At 41.5% G+C, this 14,659-nt stretch overlaps 1 protein-coding gene across 1 annotated transcript in view; it reads right to left on the reverse strand.

Annotated features, from left to right (window-relative positions):
- Positions 1-14,659, reverse strand: part of fras1 (Fraser extracellular matrix complex subunit 1) — a 311,100-nt gene that overhangs the window by 274,888 nt on the left and 21,553 nt on the right.

Consider the following 14,659-nt stretch of genomic DNA (forward strand, 5'->3'; position numbering starts at 1 on the left):
GAGGTAAATTACCGTTCCCGGTTTTGTAGAGTTTCAAATCATTGTTAAGCTGCCTTGTCTAAAACTTTTGTTTCATTCCCAAAGCTCTAATTTTCTGACACTGTCCACTAGCTGTTCAGCACCAAGCAACAGCCAGACATAGTTTGATGAGCTGGTGAACACAGTGGAGTCAGCTCTTTCTGTCTCGAGACCAAAAACATCTAGAGTTCAGTGCAGAGAGAGTAAATCTGGGCTTTCAAGCAGCTACCACAGGCTGAAAGAAACAGATGTATCCTGCCAAAGTGGACTGTGATTTTGAAGTATTGACACAGTTACACAAACATAGATTTGAGTTCATGAATTCTTAGTGCAGTATCTCCTCCTTATAATGTTTTGGCCATGCCATAAGGCATCAGTCACACAACCTGTTTGATGTCCCCCTAGAAACCTCAAATCTCTGTGGAAAAATTTGTATTCCCCAACCGTTTGGCAAGTGGTTGCTGGAGGCTGTTGGAGGTTGCTAAGTGAAATCAGTGACAAAGAGGGTGCTTTGCCAACAACCTCCTTGTGAGTGGTTTAGTCATTTGCAGATTGCTATGAATTCCTGTAGTTTGCATGGAAGACACCAACTTTACTGCAACACTAGCTAAGCAACCACCAAGCGCCTTCAAATTAGAAGTTGTGCCTTTTGAAGCACGTTAGTTACATCAGTAAGGCATAACACTTTTGCATTGCACTTTTCACACTTTCAGAACCACTTAAAAAGTAGCTGGCAAGTGTCTGCAGACAAATAGGCAGCCAGGCAAACTATGGGCGACTGCAGCAATCTGCTGGCAACCAAAGCAATCCTGCAACCACTCACAAACCAGTCAGGGAATATTTATCATCAACTAGTACTTTCCAGGCGATCACCAATCAGCCTCCAAGTCTATGTGACTGAGACGTTAGTGATGCATATCTTTAAACGCTAATACAATTTATATAGGTGGGTTATGTAAAAGTTCATTGAGTGTGCAGTTGTCACAAATTAGCTATAGAGACTATAACATTTCATACCAGGCTGTAAACACATTTATTTCCTCTCTTTAAGTTGGACATTTTAATATGGGAGTCTGCAGGGGCTGACTCACACCTGGAGCCCCAAGTGGTCATTAGAGGTACTACAGTTTTTGGCACCACAAATAGGATTATGAGTGAGGGGTAATGCTGCTTTATATCTGCTGGATGTGTAAAAAACACTGAAATGTGTTTGCAGCACCAAGTATGAGTATTAGCATCACACAGCACCTGACACAACTCTATATCATGACAAATTCTGCACTGCAGTCTGTGTTTTGCCAATATTTCTGAATGACAGAAGGGTCTTTTGACACTTGTAAATAAATTGTAATTCTGCTGATCTGTCTGGACCATTGCAGGCAGCCAAAGATGTGATGACAACAGAATTGATCTGGTTTGTTGCCCTTGTTCTGAGAAACACCCGACTCATTTCCAAAAGCTCTGCCTGACCGAAATAATTCAGGGCAAAATAACCATTTTCTGTCACTGCTGATATAAAGCTTGTGGTCCTCTTTGAATAAAATATGTTTTAATACCCCACCAAAGCTGTAATAAATAAATAAATAAATAAAATAGGAAAAAGTAAATCGATTTTCTGACATGACAAACCAGGCTCAGAGCGCCTGTTGATGAAGATGATGATTTGTATCAGTACGCTGCCTGCTGCCTATCATCTATCATTTTTTCTGCATTGTCTGAACTAACAGAGAAGCTCGGCAGCCCTGGACATCTGCCAACACAGACCTGAGCCAAAAGACAGACGGCACAAAGAACAAGGACATTCCTCGCAACAAAGAGCTGGTCGTTGAGAAGGAGGGGGCTGATGGGTGAGAAATAAAACTTGATGATGAGTGGCTGGTCCCGGCCCATTTTCTTTCAACAAACTATCAAATTATGGCCTAGAAGAAACTCAAGTAGTAGGAGGAGCACTGCTTCAAGCCTCTGCAGCCACCCCAGTATGGTTTTGCACAACATGTTCATGTCTAATTCATACTGCATGTGTCTACATGCTAGCAGACCACAGGATGCATTTTTCAGGTTAAAAGGGTTAGTGTGGGAATGTATGACTCATGACTGCGAGAAGATGTGTTCTTAACTCATTTACTTATAGGAGAAATATCCATTTCAGATCTCCACAAAGGACACAGCACACAAAACTCCTTCTCTTTATATCTTTGGGTTGCCAAAGGTATGATCAAGAATTGATGCCACTTGGCCCATAAAAACCAACAAAATACCAGGTTTAAGTTTTTCTTCTTCAAGGGCATCACATTGGGCAGTGCTGCACTGCTCCAGAGCTCCCGCTATGCTCAGTCAGCTCTGCCAAGTGTGCAGGATCCCCTCTATTGGTTCTAAACAGTAACTCTTCAACTTTATTTTGACATTGCAAAGAACTGGAAACGTGGCCAAAAATCTGGTTGTTTATACTAAACGTTCTCATTCAGGATATTATAGACAGCTGATGCATGAAAAAAATGGCACCACCACTGCCAGCATGCATTGCACTTTGATGTCATTTCTGCTTGTTATGCTCACCCACTTTTAAAACCTGCTGTTTGCATTATGGCCAAAGTAGATGCACGGTGCATAGGCAGGCTGATCTAACCAGGCATGTCAGTGACAGCTGGAAAAGATGATTTCTGCAGAAAACTTTGAATAACACCTCAGTGATCTTTTTGTTTCCTGTTTTTACTTCTATTCTTATTTCACCACTGAAGCAATGATTTGTTTTTGTTTCTTTTCTTTTTTTTGACTGACTTCTATCCTAAAAGTCAGGTTGGCAGCAGCCTAAGCGGGCCACTACAGACCTTCTTCTCCCCACCAACACTTTCCAGTTGCCCCTGGAAGCTCCTAAACTGTTCCCAGGCCATAAGATGCATAATCTATCCCTTAGGTTCTTGGTCTACCCCAGTGGTTCCTCCTAGTCTGCAGTGCCCGGCCTAGAAGTGGGAAATCAGGTCCTCCTCCTGGAAGAGGAACTCGCAGACAAGTTGTCATGGTCAGTCCTGAGATACAAAATCAGCAGGCATTAGAGTAAGGTGTGGAAGTGGGTGTGTTGACCCTCAGACTTTTTTGTTTTTCTTTTCCTTTTGTGTCCCTTGTGTCATTATGTTTATCCTAGAGTCAGTTCTTCAGTTCACTTCCTACTGTAGTCTAAAAGTAAGTTCTCCTAGTTTTTGTTCTGTTACTTCCCTTCTTTATTTTCCCTTCCCTTGTTATTTTCTTTATATTCACCTGTGCCTTATCATCCACCTCACTGATGTGTGTAGCTCTATACAGTCTGTGTACTCTCCCTCAGATTGTTGTCTCATCTTCCTCCATGTTTAATGGCTTAATGTGTTAATTTTATTTATTATCAAAATGTCATTAAAGATATTTTAATCTTAGCACGTGCTATTAGTCTCTTCATGTTAGAGCAGAAATAAAGTTCTAAACAATTTATGTTCTGCCTTCAACAGCACACCTTGGGAAAGTCCAAAAGAGAAGGGTGGGTGGAAGGGTGAAAAGGGAAGGGATAGGAGGTGTAGATGAGGAGGAGGACAGGGGATTGTTTGGCATTGTTGTAGCTCTGTTTACGTTCTAGATTAATGACTGCTCGCCCTCTGTGCCAGGGAGGGTAGTTATGAGGTGGCGGGAAGGGAGCTGCAAGACTGTGTTTACTTTCCAAAGCTGTCGTTGGCTGAGACTCAAGGGTCTGCTGGGGCCTAACATTGAGCAGGAGACACGGCAAGCACCAAGCTATTTCCAGTGGACAAGATAAAGGATGTCCATGTCGCTGTGCTCAGACGTGGGAGGCATGGGGCGCTGGCTAGCAGTAATTGCCTGCTATTATTGTCCCTCCGGGCTTATTGGTGGCATTTTAACCCTGTGGAGACTGCCTCCTCCTCCTATTTTTTCACTCATACTCTAGCATTCCTCTTTCAAGCTCACAGCAGCTTTCCCATGCATAACGCACCATAAAATCTGCATCACCGCTCATGTAAAGCGTGGGCATTTGACTGACAGCTTTTTAGAAAGCTAAACTATTGTTAAAGGGCTTCCTTACTTTATGATGCAACAGAAGGAGAGCCAGTAAAACTTAAAGGATGCCAATTAACAAGGAAAAACATGTTTCACATGCAAGCGCGGAAATTTTGATGAGGCAGCCATCGCATTCTTAAAACATGTGAAGCCGTCTGTCACTCTCGCAGAGGTTGTTTGAAATTTTACTTTTGAGGTTTTCACCCATTCACATGTGAGTTCAGTGCTTCATGATGTCTGTGCATGCGTTCTCTGATGTAACTACGCTGCTTTAAACTCCAGCACTTCATCAGCACTTTGGAAAAGTCGTGCTTTTCTTATTGTTAACAAGGAAAAACCACCAGCCATCACAAAGATTCATTTTCACAGTTTGTTCGCCATCACATTCATCTCGGCATGAAGCAGCGACAAAGTGGTTTCCAAAGTGAGCATCAGGGACTCAGGAGTCCTTCGAGCACTTTTAAAGTCTCCGGGGAAAAGTCTGAGAAAATATTTAGTTTCATCCTTCATTAGGCCTGACATTTATTTAAATAAAAAGACCATTCATGAACCATTACCTGCTATCTTTTTTGTGTGAAATTGGACAATAAGTCAAGCACTTTTCCATAAACAATCTTTGGCAACAGCAGCTCCCCTGGAATCTTCCGATAAAAAACACAGAACAAGTTGATTTAACATAAATTATAATAACACGGCTAAATGAGGCATATTACAGAGATATGGGGAAGAGGGTTTAAAAAGAGGTTTAGATTATATGCGACAATAACGATAAAATGTAGCAGATTTTTTTCAGTAATCACGCAAATATTTAACTAGTCAATCATATGGCAGCAACTCAGTGAATTTAGGCATGTAGACATGGTTTGTATTTCAAATAAAGCCTCAGAAGGCAATTTAGTGATTGGGGCATTTTTGTTGATGCCAGTTGGCCTGTTCTGAGTTTTTCATGCATTGCTGATTGGATTACTTGGACTTTTCAACAACCAACAACCAGAGAATGTTTTACAGAGAGTGGTCAAAAAAAGAGAAAATAGTGGGCGGAAGTTCTTTGGGTGAAAATGCCTTGTTAATGGCAAAGGTCAGATGAGACTGGACTCACTGCTTCCAGCTGATAAGAACAACAAGAGCAATAGTAACTCAAATAACTACTTATTATGACCAAGGTATGCTGAAGAACATCTCCGAACACAAAACACATGAAACAAATGGAAGCAGATGGGATAGAGCAGCAGAAACCGCAATTCACACAGCCTCACCAAAACTGGATAATAGAAGATTGCAAAAACATTGTTTGGTCTGACAAGTTTATATCTGCTGTGACATTTGGATGGTTGGGTCAGAATTCAGTGTAAATGACATGTAAGTATGTTTCCATTCTGCTTTGTATCAACGGTAAAGGCTGGAGGTGATGTAATGGTGTGGGGAATGTTTCCTTGGCACACTTGAGCCCCTCTGTTTTCTGTTGCCTACATTGTAGATGTTTTATGAGTTGTCCTGCCTGAGTTCCATCCTCTGCACTAACAGAGTACTGCCTACGCTGTCTTTATACTAGGCAGAAAATCCATCACAGTACAGCAAACTAACCTGTTTATCCTGCACTAACCTCAGTTTGATTTACAGCAGGTTTCACAATATGAAAAACCACATTCTCACATGTACAGACCCAATATCTAATTTAAAAACATGAGGACTTACATGTAAGCTTTAAATTTCCAGTTTATCAAATACCAATGAGCAGTACTTACCTTTAAACATAACCTCTCCTCTTCCTCTCCTGTCCCATCTTTCTTATCTTTCTCCATCTCGGAGTGAACTCAGCTGTCTTTTCTCTGTGAAAAACAGCAGCTGGACCTTTAGCCAGCAACACACTGTCCGACAAACTGCACACAAACAGTTTGTGTGTGTGGATGTTTGTTGAGCTGATAGAAATGTACTATTTGAAGTTACCTGCCATTTAAAACGATATTCCCTTTGTGCGCATCTTGCTCCTTTTTTGTGGAGCTAGCTAAATGCTAAATGCTTATGGACGTTAGCACTCCTGGTGTTGGGCCGGTGTTCTGAGAAACCGTCCTACTTTGGAAAATCGTCCTACTCATATTATAATTTGACGGTGACTTGTGACTAATACAAAACCTAACCATAACCCTAACTCTAACCATAACCATAAGAGATCTTCACAATGGGTTAAAAAAAAAATGATGTAAATCTGGGGTTTGTGTTACGTGCATGCGCAGCATATGCGCAGAAACAACGGGTAGGATGGTTTGTGAGGTTGGATAGATTCCCAGAACACCAGCCCACATTAACCCCTGAGTATGGCACATGGTTTTGCCTCTTTTATCGCTCTTTATGCCACATCCGCTGGTGATCAGTACATGAGTAGGACTGCTTGTCATGTATTAATGTTTAGGTTAAATCGATTTAATGTTTGAAGGCCCACAGTAACTTAAAATAATAACTCCCCTTAAATTCCTTAAATGGAAAGTAAAGCACCAACTCACTACACTTTTTATTGCCAGAAAAATAACTACTCAAAAAAAGTACTGATTTCTGAAAATTCTACTTTTGTAGAATTTGTGGTACTGCGTATTAAGTATTTGTACTGCGTTATTTCCCACCTAGATCCCTGTAACTCAAAAGCTCAGGCTCAGTCTTGCGTTAATGCTTTGAGACCATTTTTTCTACCCTTTGCTCTGTATGATGTCATACAGGGGAGATTTCCCAAATTTGGTCATCTCAGGCACACACTTCTAAATATGAAGACAGAAGCCCCACCCATGTACTATTCAAACCTTCTGCTCGTGAGGGGCAGCCAGTCAGAAGAAAGTTTTCTGGAAGGCCGAGTGGTCTTAAAGTAACAGGAGCTAAAATAGCTTCTTTCAGAACTGTGAATCATGCAAAGCAGAATAAAAATGTTTCACTGGAGCTCGAAATTAGCATAATGGGTCACTTATAAACAAACCAAAGAATGGTCACATCAGAACAGAGCAGCAAATTAATGCTTCGACAAGTGTGCATGAATGATGTCTGAAATCTGACAGTCCCAAGCAGTTTTCTATGTTACTATTGCTTAATGTTGCTGTTGAACTAAAAACAGTATGAACAGCTTTTCTGATCTTTCCTGATAAGGGAAAAGCGCTTCTCCATTGGGCCTCTGTGGAGTAATAAATATTTCAACTTGTAGTTTGAAACCCTCTTGATGCATCCAATCACCAAACCTTTATTTAAACCAGCTAGGACTTTGTTTGCACTAAATGACAGACACCCCACTGAGCAGCAGTATCACAGGGGTAGAAACCTCAGTAGATCCCTGACAACCCACCGGAGATAGAGTTGCCAGAAGCCCAGCGGGTGTCAACAAGTAGGACAGCTGACTCAGCCGATGGCGTCACAGAGGAAACAGCGGTGAATAAAGGCACAATTTAAAAGTGGTTTCACGCTCTTACATAAACATAACAGGGTAGCGTCAAACACATATGGTGTAATTGTGATTACATTATTTGACTCAGAGAAAACAGTTTACTTTATCACTCTGTGGCACAGCAGGTTACCAAAAATCCTCCCACATTTTGGTTCCAAGACAAACATTTTTAGGCTCTTCGTGGTTATCATATTCAAACATGCACCTGTGACACACACGTCCCTAGTGTTTCACACGTTGTACTCAAAAAAGCACAAACAACTACATGTTTACACAGCAAGATGTTTGAACAGCACGCAGACATCTTCCAGGTTCGAATATAAAGAAACAAAAATGTCCCTGCAAAAATCTGTCACCGTTCACAGCCCAAAAAAATGTCAAGAGCCACATCACATCACTGGGGCAATGAAGCCACTTAAACTAAATGTTTAACAACCTCACTCCTTCTTTCTCTCACAGCAGGAGAATACAATAACTGTGGGGTTAAACACAGTGTCAACACTTGCTCTGACAGGAAATCAAATCTGGAGTATAGAGCAGTTCTTTGAGCTGGAGTCATACAGTATGTGGTTCATAAGTGTTCTTGTGCTGCATCTGAAGCTTGGAAGCACTGAAACTGATTCATGGTCTCCTATTCTCTTAACCAAGTTCCTTTCACAGGCAAAGCAAAGGTTGAGAAGCCTTCAGTCAGTAAGACTGGCTTGTAATAAAACGAGTTGAGGCATGATCCTCTTCTAACTAAAGGGCAAAGACCACTCAAACAGACCTGAGAGTAAACGGTCAGTTAGACGAGCTAGAGGCGCCCGGTGTCTTTATCGAAACAGAAATGCAAAAGGTCAGTGGGTTACAAGCTGTCCACCGAATATTTGAGATGTTTCCTTCTGTCTGTTTGAAAAACAGTACAGGTTTGAAAAGGCACGAGAAAATCAAAACACAGGGTATTCTGAAAGCACAAAGTGACTTCTGTGTTTAATCCATCCTCAAGGTAGCACTAAAATACAGACACTGAGAGGGTATGTCACTTCAAATGGAGTTAAAGGTTTGTGTTGCTGAAATAGTCTGAAAGCAGGTGCTCAATCCATCATTTTTAGGTACAGCATTATTGTTCTCGTGAACGTATCAAAGTCACTGACAACTGGCTTTCTGAGGTTACTAAAAGTATTTTGCTCTTTGCTGTATACATAAATATATAATAGAAGGATTTTGTGTATAACTTTAATGGTGTTATACATCTATTGATTAAAAATTGAACTATTTTGACTGGTTTGTTTGAGTAATAGTAATAAAATAGTAGAAGAAACCTTTATTCAGGAAGCCCAGCAAGCCACAACTCACTATTGAAAAATGTGAGTGGTTTGGGATGGTTGTTGAGGCCCAAAGAGGGTATTCCACTAAAAACCTAAAGACTGCCACAGTCACCAGTAGTTTACATTGAAGACGCTGACTTGTCTCCAAACACTCTGGTGGAGAACATTTACCTTCAAAGCAGAAGTTGTGCTTTTTGAAATGTGTTGGTCACAGCACTAAGGCACAACCTTTATTTTTCAAGGCAAACATTATTTGTTTCCAGACAAATCGTCATCTTCCATGCAAACTTTGGGCAACTGCAGATGGAGGCTTTCACTGCACCACCCTTGTGCAATGAATTTCACCTACCAGCAGGCAGCAACCTCCAGCAACCTGTCATGGTCCTGAGTCTGTGGACTCAGTGGTTTGATTATTATCTTATGTTTCAGGTTAATTCTTGTTCAGATTTGAGCTCCTTCTGTTCTGTGTCTCTGTGCCTGCCCTGGTCCTACATCTCTGTGTTCCCTCCCTGTTGCCATATTTGATGTCTTAGTGTTAAGTGTAGTCTGTGCATGCCTGTTGTATTTCCTGTTTTACTTTGATAGTCCCTGTCCTGTGTGTAGTGTGTCTGGTTTTGCTTCTGCTTTTCCCAGTTTAGGTTTTCCAGGTCTTGGTTCCTACTGTCTCTTCTTTTATTAATTTTGTCACCACCTGTAAATAAAGTACACTCGCAGTGAATCAGTGCCTGCATTTGGGTCCTTCGTTCACCACTTTACACATCTGCCGCTGCAGCCGTGACACAACCGCTCACCAACCAGTTGGGAAACACACATTTTCCTTTGGTTCCAGTTTTGTTTTTTTCCAGCTGTTTTGAGCAGTTGAAACATTGTCTTAAATTAGTTTCATGGATGCGAAAGAAAATTCAAAGTTGCTGAAACACAAATGAACTTGGGCTCCATTTGTTCAAACTCTGGGTTTTATTTTAAAAACACTAATGGTCTTTAGGATGTTTTTAATAACTATTTACTGACTAATTGTTGCTGTGAACCTAGAACCACAAGTCAACAATATTGCAAGATCTTGCCTTAAATAGTCAGTTAATGTTAATGGGGCAAAATCCTGAATTCTAAAGGTCTAAAAATCTCCTGTTACTGCTCACTATGCAATACAGGGTATTGCCTCTTCTAGTGTCTGACTGAATGAATAATGCCTTTTTAAAGCCAGCCAGTACGACCTGCTGAACTCAATAACATCAAACAAGAGGATGTGAAGAAAAAGTCAGCAAAAATCCAGATGAAACGATGCCAACTTTACTTGTCAGCCACGAATAAGCACACAAACACATTTTATTTGCAGCTTCAGGTAAGTGAAAAAGACAAATTGTTTCCTCGCCAATCCAGCAATCTTCATATTTCCTCATTTTTTTATGTCAGGCAGCCAGGAGCCGAGATTTGTACACTGGTAGAGGGATCTGTAGAGTAATCCCGACATCCTGCGGGGTCAGACAGAGTGGGAACAGGCTTTGTTTTCTGCTGAGTGAAGCAGCAGCTTTCAGGTAAGGCAGAGCAATGAAGTCATCGTCAGGCTGAGCCAGGTCTGGCTTCCAACATGTTAGCCCGAGGCAAACATCCATCTCTACCTGTCATCATCGGCTTTATCTGCGGGGCCGCAATTCCACCGGGCTCCTTTTAGTAAAAGGTTAACAGTGCAGGGTAATGAGCACAGACTCACAGATAATCATGCTGTACTCATAAAATTCTCCTTGACAGACCGGGCCACAATTAAACCACTTAGCTTTAAATCTCAGGAATATTTCGCTAAGGCTTTTCCCGTCATCCGTTCTGAGATTTATGCCTTTCGTGTGCAAAAAGGCGTGAGCATGATTAGGACAGACATCTGATTATCTATTCATGTCAGGAAGAAGAGCTGATGCAGTCCATCTTATATTCTATCAATCAGAAAAAGAAGTGTGACTGGTAAACACAGATTTGATTACCAAGCAGTGGGACAAGTTTAGATAAAAATAATACTAATACCCGGGAAAATAGTCGCACTTCAGAGGTGAAATCACTCTCACGCACAGTGCGACAGAAATGAGTCACAGTAGGCTGCAAAGTAGCACCAGCTTTCAATTAAAAACAGATGTTACAATTAGCCCTTTAACACTAAAACCACAGCGCTTGATGTGAGAATTTCAGGTTTTCAAGATAATTTTATGTGACAGGAGCATGGAATAATCACGCTGAATGAGTCAGACGCAGATGGGTGATGAACTACGAGTGCATAGAGTTTTATAGACATTTTTTAAAACTGAAACCTTTGAGCCGTTATGCTCTTGGGGGCATTTTTCTAAATGGTCTGGGCCCACCTGTCCACCCTACAAGTAGCTCATGCCCACAATTGTCATCCTTGCAAATGTCAGCACGGGCCAAATTTACCCCACAACTGCTGGCTTGTTGCACACTTTGGTGTTGTTTCAGCTGAGCAACTGTGTGGTCTATTACTTTCTTCTAATCCTGTTCCTGTTCATTTCATTTCCCTCCATTAAGGTAGGAAATATGAGCGCAAATCTTCTGCTTTACACAGTCAAAATCACATCTTATATCCTGCAGATATTTATATGTATATATATATATATATATATATATATATATATATATATATATATATATATATATATACATATATATATATACATTTACACCTTGTAATTCTGTCACAAACACTCTTCTCCTGAAGTAAGAGTTTAAAACGACACTAAAAACGCAGTTCTAAGAACTTCGATAGCTCCTAGTTCCCACAGTGTTGACACACAAAAAAAGCAAATTTTCCTCCAAGAGTTATAAAAGGTTCCTGTGGTTTGATCCTTGTGTTTTCAATTACTTTATTATGTCATTCATCATCCCTGTATTTACACTGTAAACAGTGAAATCCATCCATCTATCCATTCCCTTTCTGGAGGCTGGAGCCTTTCCCAGCTGACATGCCTGGATGAGAGGCAGGGCAGACACTGGGCAGGTCACCAGTCTGTCGATGTGCTAAATATAAACCATCAGGACAACAATTAGCAGTCTAAACCTGCACCTGAAGTGCTTCCACACCGACTCTCTACCTCCTGAACCTCTTTAACTCCTCACTCTATCTGAAGTCTGTTTGGTTTCGCTCCACCTGCTTCATCAATAATCCATACAAGCACAAGGGAAAATGTGGTTGACCAGTGATTGACTTCCTAGTAGGAAAAATAGTTCCAACGAGGAGGGGAGGAGGAAGACAGGACTGACCATGAAACACTGCCTGAAAGCACAGAGTGGAGGAAGAAGAGGCTGGACCGCCGCGCCCCGATTACCATCATCATTCCAGTCCTCTGTTAGCAGTCTTCAACTGAAGTTGCTATAGATTCACTGCCAGGCTTAATGGCACTTCAGCAGCAGATACTGAAGATGGAGAGACCACCAGTCACTTCAGCCACTTAAAACTGCAAGGTGCCAAAAGCCAATTCATAATCACCATTTCTTTATACTGAGTCCTTAAAAAACCCTGAATGTGAGGTCAGCAGGCCTGACAAACAACACCAAGACTTTAAAGCTTAATTTGTATTTTTGATTAGCTTTTGGTTTATTTTTACAGATTTTACACATTTTGTCCTTCAGAAGACAAACAATGTTGGATTCTAATTTTTCCCATAGCGCATCTCAACAAAGACCTCACAGAATGAATGATTACTTATAATTAACTTTTTTAAACAGAATAAACAAAAATGTTCTAAACTCTCAATTCTTAGCTTTTTAAAGCTTTTTGCATTGCAAACAATAGTGCTTAAGTAGTTTCTAAGCAGTTCTCTGTTTGGATGTTCTCATTCTTCCAACCAGTATTCATGGACAGATACAGGAGGGAAAAGTAGGGATAAAGTTGAAAGAATGAGCCTTGTTTTGGGATCTGCTGCATGTGTGAACACGGCCATCAGAGCCAACAGGGACAAAAGCGGGGTTGAATTTAACTCTTCTCTGTCTAAACACTTGTAGCTCCAAGAGCCTGCGGGCACAGACGGAAAGAAAAGCAGAGCAAGAAAGACAAACTGAGGCATGTGGGGGGGCTGCATGCTGGTATTTACAGATAAGAGGCACACTGGCTTGAATGGTGAGCTGGGAATTAAAAGCTCTGAATGAAGTGAGAGACAAAAGACCGACAACCTCCCAGACCTTCAGCGATGACACTGTCACGGCCAGCACCGGATGGCCCGGAGGGTCGGAGAGGTCAGGGGTGGGGGAGGGTTGACCACAAAGGGGAGAGGCTAGCTTGTTTGTTTGCCCATTAGCCCAGCAATTGGGTGTTTGCCAAAGGTTGTACCACTTCAGTGCAGTCCTCCATAGCTCTGCATGTCTGCAAAGAACTGGTGGGGAAAAAAGGCTTAGTTCCAGTCGAGAAAGCATAGCGAGCTCTCATTTAGGCCCAGCGGCAGCGCTGAGGCATGGGATAACGTCAAGCAGAGGGTCTCAAACCAAGCTTTAGAGCCATGCGAGAGGCCTCTGTTGCATGAAACATGGAATAATAAAGTTTTTGATACAATGATCAGTCCTTTTGCTCAACTGAAACCTTCTTGTAGTATATAAACCAAACTTTTTTTTTTCCTTCAGTCACCCACATCAATCACCTTTCAAGGTAACATGTTCTATATTAGTAATGCTCTAAAGAAAAATGTCTCCTCATTCATCTCACAGCCAAGACCCCGTCACACAGAGCTCTCAGAAAAAACAAGAAAAAACTCCAATGTCATCCAGCTAAGCAACTACAGTAAAATTCAGCATAATCCAACAACGAACTGCACTGGCCCCCCAGTCACAGTTCCACACATCTCAGTAAGAGGAAGAGCTTCCACTGAGCTACAATACCTGTACCATTAATATTACTCAAGCTGGACTTCCCCGATCTCACATCTTACCTGTACATGAAGAGACATGTCTGGACTGACAAAGCCTCGGGGAGAAACACGACTGTTTTCCATCCTTACATAGCCTTCAGGCACAGACTTTGAGCAGTCCTGTAAGTTTATTACAGCCACGTGGCACGAGTTTAATACATTTATTTACTACATTAAGTTTGATATATGTGCACCACGGCTTTCCTTCCACAGTTTCTTTCTACTTTACATCCTCTGTACAGGCTCGATATAACTAGCGGACACATCATACAAACAACGCAACACACACAAAGGTTTCTGTGACCATGAACTTGTGCGTCTGTTCAAAGAATCATCAAATCAAACCACTTGCAAATGAAAGTTGGCCTACAATAATCAGCTACCTCCCCCAGGCTCTGTCTTGGAAAGTAGCTAGCAGTAACAGTAACAGTGTGCTTGGCACTGACACAGACGCAACAGCTCTCCACCTGCTGCAGGTTCCGGTTAAAGTGACCCTCCAGCTCACAGCAGCGCTTCAGAGCCGGACAAAGACTGCTGTTGTCATGAGATTGCTTTATTTATGTATATTTGATTACTCATTATGCCAAGATGAGTAATCAAATATACTTAGAAGGACTTTAATATACTTCAAGGAGGCACCCGGAGAAGCCCTGGTGGGGAATGCTGCAGGTAACAGCTCCTTATACAGCAAGACAATAAAACCATGAGCCATCATTAAAAATCCCATATTACAAAGTGGTCCTTGCACATTTGCAGTTCGGCTTGTCCTGTATGTTATGTTGGTTCTTGCTGTCGTTGCTGTGCTTCTGTTGGAAATTAAAACAAAGACTAACCTTGAAAACTCTTCCAAGAGTCAAAGTTTTCATGTTTTTGTCTTTACAGTCACGGAAGATGACTGTAAGTCTGTCAGTCTGAAGATGCAGATCGTTTTTAGAAAAAGTTTGTTTTTCCCCTGCAAATGTATTCACACCTAA

Source organism: Oreochromis niloticus, linkage group LG12 (assembly GCF_001858045.2).
Source record: "Oreochromis niloticus isolate F11D_XX linkage group LG12, O_niloticus_UMD_NMBU, whole genome shotgun sequence".
Taxonomy (NCBI): domain Eukaryota; kingdom Metazoa; phylum Chordata; class Actinopteri; order Cichliformes; family Cichlidae; genus Oreochromis; species Oreochromis niloticus.